At 43.7% G+C, this 16,235-nt stretch overlaps 1 long non-coding RNA gene and 1 pseudogene across 1 annotated transcript; both read right to left on the bottom strand.

Moving 5' to 3' along the window:
- Positions 1 to 16,235, bottom strand: part of LOC109485561 — a 43,616-nt pseudogene that overhangs the window by 21,778 nt on the left and 5,603 nt on the right.
- LOC109485608 lies at positions 917 to 2,710 on the bottom strand. The gene is made up of 3 exons (XR_002141142.1): positions 2,553 to 2,710; positions 2,068 to 2,184; positions 917 to 1,012 (listed from the first exon to the last, which is right to left on the bottom strand). It is a non-coding gene; the product is annotated as an uncharacterized LOC109485608 (long non-coding RNA).

The following is a 16,235-nucleotide window of genomic DNA, read 5'->3' as shown; positions in this document are numbered from 1 at the left end:
CAAAGAAGTCACGTGACAAGCTTCACGTGGGTCAGTCTACTGAGGAAGACCAGAGTGACGTGGTACGAAAGCTCTAGGTGAGAGTAACTTTTTGTGTTGGATCAAAAGTTTTAACTCTAAACATGTAACAAACAACACAGATGAACTTTCATGAAAGTACATACCGATCTTGGTGACCTTTTGCAGAGGCCGTAGTTGGATTGCCGATAGTAATCACAGTACGTGTTGCCTTCACAGTCGGCGTGGCTGTAGCAGTATCGTGGCTAAGGAGGAAATGTAACATCTTAAACATCAATTCATTACTTATGATTAGGTCACATTTCCAAACCGGGGTCCGGCCGGGTTGTTTGTACGAACGTAAAATTAAGGACTAATGTACAGAACTAGAGCCCATGATTGTTATTAAGAACTTTTCTGTGTTTTCTTGTCTTTTGTATCGTAGTTTACGTTCCCAAACTTTCCAGGCATGGCCCCGTGTGGGAATTTTGACCTCAGCATTAAACAGGATAAGGGAAGAAAAAGAAGGTAGCTTGCCTTTAAATTCATTCTTTTTTTTCAGTACAACAAATTACATTGACTTGGCATTATGTCTTTGAACGTCAGGTCCGTAAATAAAACCTTTGAAATGCATTCCTCAAGTTTTCAAGACAAGTTTTTTCTCAACAACATCAGCAAGAAACTCCAAAAAAAAATGAAAGTCCGAAAAATTGAATTTTCAATCCTTTCTAAATTATATATCCTTTCTTAACAAAGTTGAAAACAAATTGGAGAAGCATCTTGGCAAATGGGGCAAATTTTGTGTTTGAAATCTTTGTTTTGATTTGTGGATTCTGTGTGATTGTTGTTAAAGTGGATGGTTCACTTCTTTTGTTCTTTTGTTGAATAATAATAAAAAAAACATCAGCAAGAAACTTACTCTGCAGATTCCCCCACCGAAGTAGAATCTTCCGTACGTTATTGTGTCACAAAACGTGGAGGGGCCACAGTCATTATCAGAGTAGCAATAGGTCCTCTGAAAACCAGTAAAATAATCTGATGTAAACAACACTGTTACAACAACAACGATGATACTGATAGTTGAACGTGTAGGATCTGACCCTAAGAAAAACTCACACAGCTACGATTAGAACTAATGTCTAAGAAAATGTGATCAAATTGGAATGAAAGGGTTCAAAACGTCAAACTCTAAGTGGAAATAGCATTAACGTTCATCTGAGTTGGTAAAATACATAATGAAAAATGAACTGGTCACGAACTCAAGAAAATGACTCAGCAGGAATTTTTAACCTAATCACTCGGTCTTCATCGAAAGTCGGCATACCAACGTAACGTTCGCTCAACCGGGACGGGGGGCGATACCGACTTTTGACGAACTTTGACCCAGTGCTGGCGTCACACGTGGGCAAACGCCACTTGTCTACAGCACTCGGTTCACAAAGCCGAGTGATTCAGTCGAAAATTCCTGGTGAGTCATTTTTTTTCTTGAGTTCGAGAACAGCTTAATTTTCATTATCTAAGTGAAATGTTATCATGAAAGTCCATCTGTGTTCGTAGTTACATGTTTAAAGTTAAAACGTTTTGTCCAACACAAAAAATTCTCTCACCTAGAGCTTTCGACCAGTCACTCTGGTTTTCCTCAGTAGACTGACCCAGTGGGGCTTGTCACGTGGCTTCTTTGAAGTGTGACGTCAACATACACTGGGTCAAATGTATCTGGTAGACGATGTCGACTCCCGTCGCGGTTCCATGAAGCTTCACTGGGTCAGTCTACTGAGGAAGACTAGAGTGACTGGTCGAAAGCTCTAGGTGAGAGAATTTGTTTGTGTTGGACCCGAAGGTTTAAGTTTAAACAAGTGGAAATGTTTTTGTTGTGATGAGATGGGCCCAGTCAGTCAACTGAGGAAGACCAGAGTGTCTGGTCGAGAATTTTTTTGTGTTGGACCAAAAGTTTTAACTTTAAACATGTAACTACCAACACAGATGAACTTTAATGAAATTGGAAATGTTGTTTTTTGTGATGGATCATCAGAAGCGCTACTATGGGGATTGCTGGGATGAATAGCAAACCCTTAGTCTGGTTGGGCGGTCACTGTCCCGCACGCACTTTCCGTACTGGCCGAAGACCTGGGCGTCACAGTAGCTGTACGCGTCGCAATCGACGTCGCTGTAGCAGTATCTGCCAGCCTGACAGAAAACATAGTACAAAGCCGAGTGAAACGGAAGCAGGGTTAGTGGCGGCAAAGTCACATCGTGTCGTTAGAAAGCTTCTAGGTGGAGTTTTTGTTTGTTTCAAAGCCGAGCAGGAAGAGTAGCCCGAGTGTCAGCCTTGTTAGCTTTTGTCCGCTCCCTAAGATCCGCTCCCCGCCAATCTTGGGGAGCGGACGAAAGCTAACAAGGCTACACGAAGGCTACACGAAGAGAGTTGGTTACGGCTGCTTGTTTGTTTTTTTAAGCATAGCCATAGAGACTGGTCGCTAAGCGCTGAACTTTAATGGAAAACATATGATGGGATCGTACAGAAAAAGTAGAGACGGAAATGGACTGATACTCACTTGAGGTGATAGCTGTTCCGAAGCACCACCGCGAGGCTTAGCCGCGTCACTGCGCTAAAATGGCGGCCATCTTTTCCAGGAGGCCCGGATGTAGGACCCGGATGTATGTAGGACCCGGATGTTTTTACCACAAATGTTCTTTCCACGTTTCCGAGGCTACGACAGGAGCTGTGCGTAACGCTGTGACTTTAATATGTACACAGATGCAGTTGAGTGTAGAAAACAAAAAAACAAAAAAAGAGAGAAAGCTTTGGAGTGGGCTCCGCCGAAACCTGCAGCCATGTCCGCCATATTGTTCACCTTGACCTTGTGCTGCGAGTTGAGGAAGAATGTGAGCTCGACAAAACAGCTGCCAGGTTGGCGGTCCCTTCCAAAACGCGAGACATCACAGCAAACATGCGGTTGAGCTTCGGTACAGCCATAACCTTAAGTGATTGCTAGATGTTAACTTCTAGCTTGAAAGGTGAACAACATTCTCATACCTCTAATAGTCCAGGGTAATGTATGTTCTTCAAGCACAGGCGATAGCCTTATCAAGTGCAACTTGAGAACAAATTGTGTAAAACGATATCTATGCACATATCTTGAAATACCTAAAATTGGGGGCTAGCAGGGTTTTCCTATTTTCATAAGGACAGGGTTTGAAAACAATGGAAAAGTAAAGAAATTGCATTTCAAGTTCTTTTTTTTTATTATTCTTGACATCTGCTTTTTGGGATATCACCCTCTTCTCCCCATCGTTCAAGTAAAACTAGGATATAAGTGCCAATATGGCGGACATGCTTGTACCTTTTCACTCATTCATCCACTTAAAATTGTTGTGAGTGTTAGTCTGACTATCGTGGATTGAAGTAGATTATGGAAGTCAAGCTAAAATTCGTTGTTATTTTCCATTTTTGTTTATTCAACCTCTCAGAAAATACTTGTTTAAAATACTTATAAAAACATTTATGGTGATTTGGAGATATTGCAAAAGACATCAGCAAAGTTCTTAACAATAATGTCAGCATTGTACATATGTGTGTAAGATGTGTGTTAGTCCTTACCGACACGAGTTGTGCCGATCCCACCACCACAGCCGTCAGGAACAACAGTAATCCGCACGTCCCCATGCTTCGTCTTCTGCGAACGACAAGGAATAAAACATATGATTGTCAGGGTATTTCATTTCCAATTTGTACGTATTTTTATTCTGTCGGACATTTATGATATTGTTTTCATTGGAAATTTCGGTGTAATTCAGTTGAATACTGCAAGACCGATTTTATTCAGAATAAACCAAATGATGGTGATGATGATAAAGTGGTTGTTGTCTTGACCACAAGAGGAAGCCTTCAGAGAAGACTCTTGCTGCCCTTAGGAAGGCTAGGAACGACGCTCAGCGGATAGCTCGGCGCAGTGCCAACGACTACTGGCTAAACCTTTGTGAAGGCATCCAGCTCTCTGCTGACTGTGGAAACATTCGTGCAATGTACGACGGCATGAAGAAAGCGTTTGGTCCCAGCATCACTAAGACTGCACCTCTGAAAACAGCCTCTGGCAACATCATCACAGACAGAGGAAAGCAGATGGAGAGATGGGCCGAACACTATCAAGAGCTCTATTCAAGAGAAAACGTCGTCAGCGCAGCGGCCGTTGAGAACACAGACACCCTACCACTTATGGAGGAGCTAGACACCCCGCCCACCATTGACGAACTCAGAAAGGCCATTAACTCCCTGGCCAGCGGGAAAGCTCCTGGTAGTGATGGGATTCCCCCAGAGGTCGTCAAAGCAGGCAAGAACACTGCCCTACATAACCACCTGCACGAGCTCCTTCTCCAATGCTGGGAGGAAGGAGCCGTCCCGCAAGACATGCGCAACGCTAGCATCATTACGCTCTACAAGAACAAGGGAGACCGCAGCGATTGCAATAACTACCGAGGAATATCACTTCTCAGTATTGTTGGGAAAGCCTTCGCCCGAGTAGTACTCAACCGGTTGCAGAAACTTGCAGAGCGAGTCTACCCCGAGTCACAATGCGGCTTCAGAGCCGAAAGATCAACCATTGACATGGTCTTCTCGCTACGGCAGCTGCAGGAAAAGTGCCGAGAACAGAGGCGCCCGCTGTACGTGGCCTTTATTGACTTGACGAAAGCATTCGACTTGGTCAGTAGACAAGGCCTCTTCACCCTGCTACAAAGGATTGGTTGTCCCCCCAAGCTCCTGAGGATGATCTCGTCTTTCCACGAAGACATGTATGGCACCGTCCAGTACGATGGTTCATCCTCGGATCCCTTCCCAATCAAAAGCGGCGTGAAACAAGGATGCGTACTAGCTCCGACACTCTTCGGCATCTTTTTCTCCCTCCTGCTGACCTTTGCTTTTCATCGGTCAGAAGACGGAGTGTACCTGCACACCAGAAGTGACGGAAGGCTCTTCAACCTCGCACGTCTCCGAGCAAAAACTAAGGTTCGCAAGGTCCTGATTAGAGAGATGCTGTTCGCCGATGACGCCGCCTTGACTGCGCACACAGAGCCAGCCTTGCAGCGACTCATGGACCGCTTCTCTCATGCGTGTAACGAGTTCGCTCTCACCATCAGCATCAAGAAGACCCAAGTCATGGTCCAGGATGTCTGCAGCATTCCTAGAATCTCCATCGATGACCACATCCTTGAGGTGGTAGGCACGTTCACCTATCTGGGTTCCACCATCTCCAACAACCTGTCCCTGGAGGCAGAGTTAAACAAACGCATCGGCAAAGCAGCAACAGTTATGGCTCGCCTTGGGAAACGCGTTTGGGACAACGCAATGCTGACCACCAACACCAAGCTAGTGGTATACAAGGCTTGCATACTCAGCACGCTCTTGTATGGCAGCGAAGCCTGGACACTGTACTCCCACCAAGAACGTCGACTCAATGCCTTCCACATGCGCTGCCTCAGAAGAATCCTGGGCATCAGTTGGCAGGATCGTGTCCCGAACAAGGACGTCCTGGCACAGGCCGGAATGACCAGCATGTACGCCTTGCTCAGCCAGAGGCGTCTGAGATGGCTCGGTCATGTTAGCCGAATGGACGATGGCCGAATTCCGAAGGACGTGCTGTACGGAGAACTAGCAACCGGTGCCAGACCTGCGGGGAGGCCCGTCCTCCGCTACAAAGACGTCCTCAAGCGTGACATGAAGGCAGGAGGGATCGACCAAACAAGCTGGGAGACAGTGGCAGCCGACCGCAGCAGATGGAGGCAAGCCGTGAAGACAGGCGTCAAAACCAGTGAGAAGAGGAGAGAAGAACAGTGGGAGGAGAGAAGACAGCGTAGACGACAGAGACTAGCACAAACCTGCACACAACCTGACGTTTTCACCTGTGTCAACTGCGGCAAAGTATGCCGCTCCAGGATCGGCCTCTACAGCCATAGCAGGCGATGCATGAAGACATCCTGACCCACGGCGCATATTCCATCGTCTCAAGAGACGAAAAGGATGCCAACAATGTCTTGATTGTCTTCATTTTGATACCCTTCAGCCAAAATGGCTAGTCCTAGAGGGTTCATAAGAACATACATATAACATAACACACATGCTACAAAATGAGATTTACATTACATGCAAAGGGAACATAACAAACTAATCACAATTAAGATTATTTGAACAGTTGATGGATGGCTTTTTAATGGTAGATGGACTGGGTAGTGTTTTGATGTGATGTTGTTGTATCCATGATTTAGCTTTATCCAAAAACATGACCAGGTTTTTTTTATTGGATACGAGAGGACTATCCAGAACCATCCCTGATCCTAACCCCAACCCATCCTGAGAACCCAGGAGGCACAAGGTAAGCATGTGTGCCTTGGTCTGTTAGGACACCGAGACGGCAATTTTGAAGAAATTGCAAGACCCTGAATTGCTAAACCGACCAGATTCTGAACGATCTGACCACGCGTATATGATAGATGGCCCTGCAGAGGAGATCCACATTCTTGGATATGATTTCTGTTTTTCTGTGTGCTCGCCAGTTGCGTTTTCGACAGTCTCCAGACGGCCAGAACCTTTCTCGCGCCTCAAAAATGTCGGTGTTTGCTCTTCGCGTGGAACCGACGTCTCCGAGCGCGCGACCTTGTCAGGGTCTGGGCTGGAGGGGGAAATGGATCGGTCGCCATTCGCCACATCCCTCATGTCAAACTATGGCAGGTTATACCCCCATTCCACTTAGACGGCGCTCTCACGGCGCTCTCTCTGCGCTCCCACAATTTCAGGTCGCAAAGAGAGCGCAGTCATAGATATGGGGGCCTTACACCCTCCATTTCATAGCCTGAATATGATGCAGGATGTACAAGAATGACTGTGAAAACAATGAAACAAACAATACGTACACAATGTTTGTGTTCTGGCGACGACAGTTGCCACGATGATGTTATAGCATGTAAATTTCCACTCAATAAACATTAAGAAACTGAAAATTTACATGTGTTTCAGGCATGGATTTTGTTGGGTACAGGGGATTGTGTGGAAGGGATCTGGGTCTGGCGATGACAATGAAAATGTTATAGCATGTAAATTTTCAAAATAAACATTAGGGGGTTGTAAAAGCTTGTTGCGTGTCGAATTTTCTATCCGGACACGCGCCTAACTCTGGCTCGCATGAACGGTAGGAAATCGTCACCAAAGTTTCAAATTTTGCAGTCTCAGTGCGGCTCGGACGGCGACATGGCGCTGTGAGCAACTCATGTCGATTTGGCATTTGGCAGGGATTCGCAGAGAAATTTTGGCATCTCCGAAACTTCCCCCGTCTGCCTAAAATACATGTTGCACCCCTTCGCGAACCAATGAAAGCTGCCAGCTAGCTAGCTTTGTTGGCTATCCATATTTCATCGGGTCAGGGCGAGAGCATCTCAACAATGAAATGCGCACTGAATTTACCAAAAAGCTGACGCTGGTTAGACTGGGTGCCATCCTAGTTTATTTAAAAATACAGACTCCCCGACATAAACTTACAAGGGTGGTACCCAGGATATTCAACTATCGCCGCTAGTGTTTTGTTATGAAGATCCAGCTTTTTTGGCTATCCATATTTCATCGGGTAAGAATATCTTAATAATGAAATCCGCACAGACTTTTGTCAAATGCTGACGCTAGGTAGACTGGGTGCCATCCTCGTTAGTTTATTTGATACAGAAGCCCGGATATAAACTACTAGTAACTAGAAAAGCACCCAGGATAGTCATCTGTAGCCTCTAGTGTTTTATTATAAACATCAAGTGATGTAGCTACGATAAAATTTCCAAAGAAAAGTTGGGGCCATGATTCCCATGCCACTTTTACTTCCTTACTTTATTACAACTTCATCATGCACACACGACAACAGAGTCACTGACGTTAACCCTCAAGGTTTTTGTCTAATGGCTTAAAACGAAACGCTTGATGGAATGTTAACGCTGCTTTATTTGTAGACAAATTTGGAACTGCATCCTGTCGTTGCGCATTTAAGTCATAGTGGGTAGAGTGTTCGCCTTGCATTCGGTAGGTCGTGAGTTCGATCCCCGGCCGAGTCATACCAAAGACTTTAAAAATGGTACATACTGCTTTCTCTGCTTAGCACTCAGCATTTGGGAAAGAGTATGGGAGTTAAACACACGCCACTACCAGTGGACTAGCCCCCTGCTGTAGTGACGTCTGTGTGTGGCCCAGGGCTAATGAACGGAGATGGGCGCCGCCCTATGCGTCACTTGACGCGGGAAGGACTGACAGAGAGAACGTTGCCACCCCTGTTAAACTAAACTTCTAACCGCGTGCGAGTTTCAATTAGACACCGTGGCAGTTCACTCGGACGTGTCTAATGATGTGTGCAGATCGCGGATACTTGCCGGCGATGAACGTGCCTGAACAAACAAGCAGGTTCCTTAGTGCCATTTCCCTCCTTACAGTAAGGTAAACATATAACCTACAGTACGGGGTTTGCATTGGCAGCGAACAGTTTGTCCCGGTATCGCAAAGAGCAAGCAGATCTTCCTTCCTTTGAATCTAGGTTATAAGCTTGGGTGTCTAACAGTGGTTTCCTTTGGACTTCCAAACAATTTGTTTTCACTTATTTGCATATCAATCAATGGTTTGTGCCTATAAACCTGCATTCTCCTGTAGTCTCTAGTGTCACTGACGAAATGTAGTGGATGCTACCCGAAACGTCTGACCGTTTCCAACATCATATCCAGTTAGTTGAGTAGCTGTTTTTTTGGCGTATATTATTACCTAGATGTCTAACCTTCACCGACGTATGTTGGAAACCTTTCTTTTTCCCTTTCCCAAATCCTTGCTGCAATAAAAAAAATATGTACACGTTTCCTGGTCAATTTCTAATGACACCGTTTTGTATCCCTGATGAGGATATTATACAGAAGTACGTTTTGAAACAATCTTCTAGTTTACTCGTATGAAACAACAAACAAGCTATCTTCTAGTATTATCTTCTACGATGGTTGTTTGAAAGATCTCATTGCAATGCTGACGAGCTCCAAGAGTTTTAAGTTAAAATGAAAATTCGCAATCTACAAGGCTCTGTCCTTAGAACGAGACGATGTGGTATGTATCCCGCTGATTCTCCAAATGCTCGGTCTACCAACCAGACTCAAAATATTTACAAGAAAAACGTATCGCTTACCACAACGTTAACTCACGCTCCTGTCACAATAAACATTATTTTCAGAGAGAGGATTCAATTAGGTGACCGCGAATGCCACTGAGGTCACTCAAAATATCTCAGGTGTTAGGATCTGGTAAGAAAATAGTCCAACCAACTGTTGGCCGCACGCAACCTCACTTAATTCCCCTTTACGTGGTGCTACAAGAATCGTAAGCATGCTGCCACAAAGTTTTTCCACTTCATTCTGGATGTCATGGGACTTAGGACAAACCGTAATTTCGTATCCAAAGAAGAGTCACTAATTTGCATTATCTTGCCTTGATTTGTCTAATTGTTGTTTCTTTTTGGACTTCCAAATCATTGTCTTCACTTATTTGCATATCAATCAATAGTTTGTGCTTATAAACTTGCATTTCTCCTCTGGTCTCTTAGTGTCACTGAAAAAAAGGTAGTGGATGCTACCTGAAACGTCTGACCGTTTCCAAAATCACATTCAGTTTCTTTGGATAACTGTTTTTGGCGGGACCAGCCTTCGTTTTCAGTGGCCTTCGCATGTAGATTTTAGTTATTTTATACTCTGTTTCATTGTTCTTTTATGTTTGTAATTTGCAATTAGCCCCCGGGCACGAATTTGCAATAAACTTCTTTCATTATCTTCTCCACAAATCTTCCTTGTGTTTGACTTGTCCATCTAAATCCAGAGCAATGTACTGAGACGCGGAAGTTTTTGAAGCGTCCTTCGTTTAGTGGCCTTCGCAGACATCTCAGCCATGTAATGTATGCTGGCGAATGGGCTGCTATGCTCGGGAATAGAGACACGTACTGTCTCGTTCTACTGTTTGTTCATGTTGAACAAACAAAGAAGAACTTTCGCGAAATCATCCATCTTCTTCTAGCTACGTGATGCCAGCTCTTATGTATGTCTAAGCAGATCTTTGGAAAACTTTAAGAACATCTTGAGATGCCAAATTAAAAGTATATTCTGCTGCTTTATCATCAAATGTGAATTTAGAATGATATTCATTTGCATTGACACACGAACCGAATTGTTTTTGAACGGATGTTTGAATCAAAGCAAAGCATTTCTGTTGCACTGATATTTTACTGACGGAAGATCGTTGTGGAAACGTCGATGAAGGTTAGACATCCACGTAATAGGGTACGCTAAAAAAGCAGTTACTCAAGCAACTGGATATGATTTTGGAAATGGTTAGACGTTTCAGCTAGTATCCACTAGCTTTCGTCAGTGACTGAGAGACCAGAGGAGAAATGCAGGTTAAAAAGCACAAACTATTGATTGATATGCAACAGTTTGTGCTTATAAACCTGTTGTGCAAAGTTGTCATTCAGGAGGAAGCATCAACCGGCCCCTTGATTATTTGACTATTTTAAAGGATACAATGCTGCTTTATTATCAGATGTGAATTTAGAATGGCATTCATTTGCATTGCCATACCAACCAGCAACCAGCAAAACATTTCTGTTGCACTGATCTTTCCTGAGGAAAGTTTGTCGAGGAAATTTGTCAACATCGAGGCGGGAGCATCAACCGTCCCCGTGTTTATTTGCGGCAACAGACTTTTTGACAAGCCGTGAAGCAGTCGCAAGCACGTGTCAGACTGTTTCCCAAACAACACGGAGGTGCGAGAGCGGCTAATCTGGTCACAACCCTCCCGGGCCAAGTCGTTTCCTCCGCAGTTTCTTTTTATATATATTCCAACATGTAATCACAAGACGTGATGACGGCACACTCAAGTTTTTTCAATTTATATTATTGCCGCCACCAAGACATGGGAAAATACAATACTCATCTTCCCCTGAGCGAAGTGAGGAAAGTCGTGTAAAGTGCATTTCCCAATGGGCACAAGATCGGTGGCATGCCAAGACTCAAACCCGGGACCTCTTGGTTCCGAGTCGTGCACACGACCCCGCAGTTTCTCTTCCAATCAAACCATATCAACGACTTCACATACATCCAACCTTAAGATTAAGATCTCACCATGACAAGACGACACCGCAACATACCGTCGCGTTTTCGATCGAACAGCAGAACTATGTGCAGACTCTTTGATGTAGACTTTAGAATCTATCCATCCCTTCCTAAGTCAACTGAAGCATGAACGTATGGCACTCGGTATGCGATAGACAATATTGCCTTTGGGTAGGAGCGTTTGTGCCGCTGGAGATAATTTAATTTCTCAGTAAATATATAAACCAAACGATAATCCTTCTCTGAAAAGCTCACGCAAGCTTTGAGACAACTGAACTGCATCCCAATTAAATACAAGAGCTATCACAACCGGTAAAGCTCGCCAACCTTAGAATCGTGGTTCTGAGATGGCGTTGTTAATACACAGAGGTTTACTGTTCACAATGACTAACATTAGTGCTCTCTGGAATAACGTTTTGATGGGTGACACTTCACAGTGTGCTCATCGTCTTTACGTTATTGCTAAGAACGCTCATCAAACATTTCAGATCATGGTAACTAAGAAAGAAGCAATACTTGCACGGGCTTTTAAAACAGTACGGTACATAGAAGTAACATTCCGTAATTCAGAATGAAGAAGAGAGCAATATCGCCCAGCTATATTTCAGAGCCTTCTTCAAGCTACCGCTATTTGATCAGTAGCAGCTTAAAAGTAGGTTTGATCAAAACGCCCAGGTAGCTACACAGCATTATCAACTCTAAACCACTAGAAGTACAGTTCGATATGTTCAACAACTAAACCGAAACCAAGTACGAAATATGAGAACCTTTGTACCAACAACTGTTAAACTTTGGAACAATCTTCCGAGGGAGATCGCTAAGATCAGGGACAGACAGAGATTCAAACGTGAAGGTAATTCTTTCCTCAGCGCAAAACTCTGACAGCGTTCTGTCTAGGCAGTCCGGCAGCTAATGCTGAGTGAGAGCTGACATAGAAAAAAAAATAGAAAAAAAAGAAGTCGGTACTTACTCTTGCAGCCTGTACGGTTAGGAACAGGACTTATCCTAAATTTGACTTGTACCAACACAGATGAACTTTCATGCTATGCACTAGAAGTACAGTTTGATATGTTAAATACCTGAGCCAAAACCAACTAAGAAAGAAGGGAAGAAGTCGGTACTTACTGTTGCAGCCTGTACGGTACGGAACAGCAGTGGCAGAGACCTTCCTTACTCTTCACGGCTACAAGTGGATCTGATCCCTCAAGGCTGAGCAGCTCTAGATATACTCCCCCAAAGAAAACACGGGAGCGAACTGGCACCCCTCGGCGTAACTCCCTGGATCCCTGCGCACGATGGAACTTGACCTCGGGATGTCTATAAATGGCGCTGCGGCTTGGCACCATGTGCAGGCCGGGGTCTCGCGTGACCAGCCTGCCAACAGGAGAGACATTTAGGCCACACGGCCTTAGTTTTATGGATGACATCCTCTGTAGACCCCCAAACTAGTGCGCGCGGGTGAAATAAAAAAAGAAATTCCAGCAAAAAAGAAATTACAGCAATTCAAAGCTGGTATTGTACATAGCGACTTTTATGACAAGCACAAGCTAGCTTTTGCGGCATTTATGAGTCGGCACTGTACTGAGTTCTTGAGTTCCGTGGAGCGTCGGCAGTCTGGGTGCCATCGTCTGTAGTTAGTCCGTCAGCTTCCTATTGTCTCTAGCTACCATGGATTACGGATGATGGAACCCAGCCCAGAGCCTCCTAGTTTTCTTTCCCTTTTCTTTCTTCTTGTTTAATTTTTTCGAACAGGCGAAAACCAATGCACGCGTAGATGTCATCCATAAAATTACATCAGTGTGGCCTCAGCCTTTCCTACTAGCAGAAGCGGTTGCTGAGGCCACGCCTGTAGGACTGGGCGCGCGGAGATTGTCTTACAGAACACACAGGGGCGAAATGTAGACCTCAGGTGCGAAGGCAAAGCTATGTCGAAATCGCGCGAAGTTAGCTGCTGCGGTGTCTGGGTTGACTGGGTGGGTGCGGGGTTTGCCTGTCCACATGCAACGCAGCGGCCTTAAACTTGACTTGAACCCTAATAAATCCGACGAAACAGCAGACACAAGGCTATGCCCGAACTTGAACTCGACATTCGTGTCTAAAACTTGCGACTGGTGGTACCAGAGAGGAGGCCAAACCGCCGGATATTTGTTAAAACGCGACCGAGTTGTTGTGATTGACTTGCGATGCAATTAGACAACAAACGCAGAAAGAAAACACGACACAAAGCCACTTGGTGACATACAGTAAGACAGGGAAGAAAAATCGGGCGTCAGCTTCAATCCTGGGCATCACAGAATAGTAATCAATCATAGTGACGTCCTCAGTACCACTTGATGGATATATGGTTTGAAGTAGGCGAAGCTTGATAATAGCACGCTGGTTCTAAATTCCCGCCCTGTTTGGTTTCATTGCTCGACTGACAAGCTAAGCTTAATAAAACGTCCCCTGACGTCATTAGGCTAGTCATGGCTTATCCCTGTGAATTACATGTTAGGCCGTCTTAGGGGGTGTTAGGGGGAATTAGGAATAAGGTCATTACAAAGTAAGGAAGACATGTCCCCTCCTCTTTCTGTAGTGTTATTCACAGTGTGATCGTGTGGCGTAACGGCAGAGTGCTCGACTCGGAACCAAGAGGTCCTGGGTTCGAGTCCTGACATGCCATCGATTGTGTGCCCTTGGGAAAGGCGGTTTACACGACTTTCCTTACTGAACTCAAGTGAAAATGAGCATGTCTGTCCTGTATTTGTTTCTATGTGTTGGACACAACACCAGCAACAGCAACGTGTATTGCACTGTTGCAATTTCCATAAATCAAACTTAGACCCACGGAATATTGTGATGGTTGGGGTAAAAAATTCACTTCGAAAAGGTTTTTACCTCTTAATAGCCCCCAATATTCTGAACTAGCAATAGTTAAAGGCATCCTATGCAATTTAAGGGTAGTAAAAATGGATTTTCAAAGTCAACTATCTGGTAATTGTTTTAATGTAGTAAGCTAAACCAATGCTATACCACTGATATCTGTGATTCAAAACCGTAATGTCACCGACGGAAACGGGTTAGCTGACATTTAAGTCGAAGTATAAATATAAGGTATAATGGGCCCTTGTCGTCTTGCCATACGATCTGCAGTATAATAGGTACATTTATTTTTAAAAAGGCTGAAGGCACGGTGTAGCTAGGGCGATCGTATACATGTATGGCAGCTATCCTTCTTTAATATCCTTAAATCAACCCAGCCCACCGCCCCCTTATCCATGTAAGTACCCTTCATCCACAGTTTATCCCCAATCTCTCTCCATAATCCAGTTTGATCATTTTCTTACCGCAGGGAAACACCAAGTGTTTTCTTTACTCTACCCTTGCGTAACGACACCACAAGACATGTTTACATTAACTACTATCGAGGGGACTGGTTTTGTTAGCAAAGATAACGAAGACAGCGTCTTTGTCAACAAGCGTGGTTACAGGGAAAACATGCCCAATTTTTGATTCAGGTATTCGGTATGGTTAACCCATGAAAGAGCTCCTATGTGAGGCAGTGGAGACGTGTTTGGAAGTATGTCATCCCAGCTTTAGTTAATAAAGGCATCCAATGCGGTTTCAGAGCAGCAAAACTTGAAATAATCTGAATGAGGCAATCTTTATGATATTGCCACATACTATTTCACATTAGCACATTTCAATCAGTATTTTATGCTTTTACTATTTAAAACTGCAGAAACAAGCCTAAACATGAGTCCTTTATTTTATGGGTGGTACCCTAAAAATCAGCCAAGGGCCCTTCCAGTAACCGTTTTCCGACGTCAGAATTTTGGGTATTTTTGATATTCGGTATGGTTAACCCATGAAAGAGCTCCTATGTTAGGCAGTGGAGACGTGTTTGAAGGTATGTCAGTCATCCCAGTTTTGGTTAATGGTTCATGACAGGTAGCTTTACTGGAGGTTGATCTTTCCCCCTGGGATAACAGTACATGAAGGAAAGTTTGGTATTCCAGGATTTAAGGTTTTATCTTTGGCCTTATGGCTTTGAATTAGGACCTGTCAATGAGCCTCTTGCCTGTATAGATTTGCTAGGACTGCCTAATAGAAATCGTCTTGGTGGTTATTTCTGGGCATGACGCCATTTGAAATACCTGGATGTACTGCCAGTGAAAGAAACTTAGCTATCATCACGGTTACTGGTCCATGCTCCATGACTAAAGTACGTATTGGTTATATCTAAGATTTTCTTGATAAACACAGAAAGACCTATACATGCTGTTAAAGAGCCTGACTTGTTGAAAGCAAGCATAGATATGGTGCTTGCTTTCAACAAGTCAGTATACGTAGTGGCAGGAATTGGACATTGTAGAACAAGGGGGTATTTCAAAACCTACCAAAAAACTGTCTTTATTTCCAATCAATTACATCTGCTTAATATATTACTACCTATTTCCGAATTTTAACCTGGCGTAATTTTCTAAAGCTTAACACTGAATGCATATTCTTTTAATAAATCTATTACACTGCTCTTTCAAGAACATCTTTTGTTGAAATATCTTGGTATCAAGTGTGCATAAAACTTAACCATTTAAAAATTGATAATAAGTGTTGTAAAATGTTCAACCTGATTCATAGTGTTGATGATATTTCACATTAAGAAAGTCTTTACGCCTTTAATTTTATATTATTTGATAACGCCGAGACAAAGATCATTTAAGAACTCGTTTTGTTAAAACATCTTGGTAACAATTGAGCATAAAATCTAACTGTTCAAAAGTTGACAAGTGTTGTAGATATGCCCAAACCTATTCCATACGGAATTGCTCATCTCTTTACAGGCATCCAATGCGATTTTAGGGCAGCAAAACTGGAAATATTGTTAATAATTAAGACAATCTTTGTCATATTGACACATACTGCTTCACACTAGTACATTTGAATCAGTATGTCATACTTTGGCCATTTAAAACTGTAGAGACAAGCCCCAAGATATGTGGCCCTTTATTTTCTGGGTGGTAACCTAAAAATCACCCCAGGGCCCTTCTAGTAACCATTTTCCTTCAGAATTCTGGGAATTTTGGGTCCATAAGGGT

Source organism: Branchiostoma belcheri, unplaced genomic scaffold (assembly GCF_001625305.1).
Source record: "Branchiostoma belcheri isolate BF01 breed outbred unplaced genomic scaffold, Haploidv18h27 scaffold77, whole genome shotgun sequence".
Lineage (NCBI taxonomy): Eukaryota > Metazoa > Chordata > Leptocardii > Amphioxiformes > Branchiostomatidae > Branchiostoma > Branchiostoma belcheri.
The sequence above is the reverse complement of the archived record's forward strand: the minus strand, read 5'-3'. Positions and strand labels throughout refer to the sequence as shown.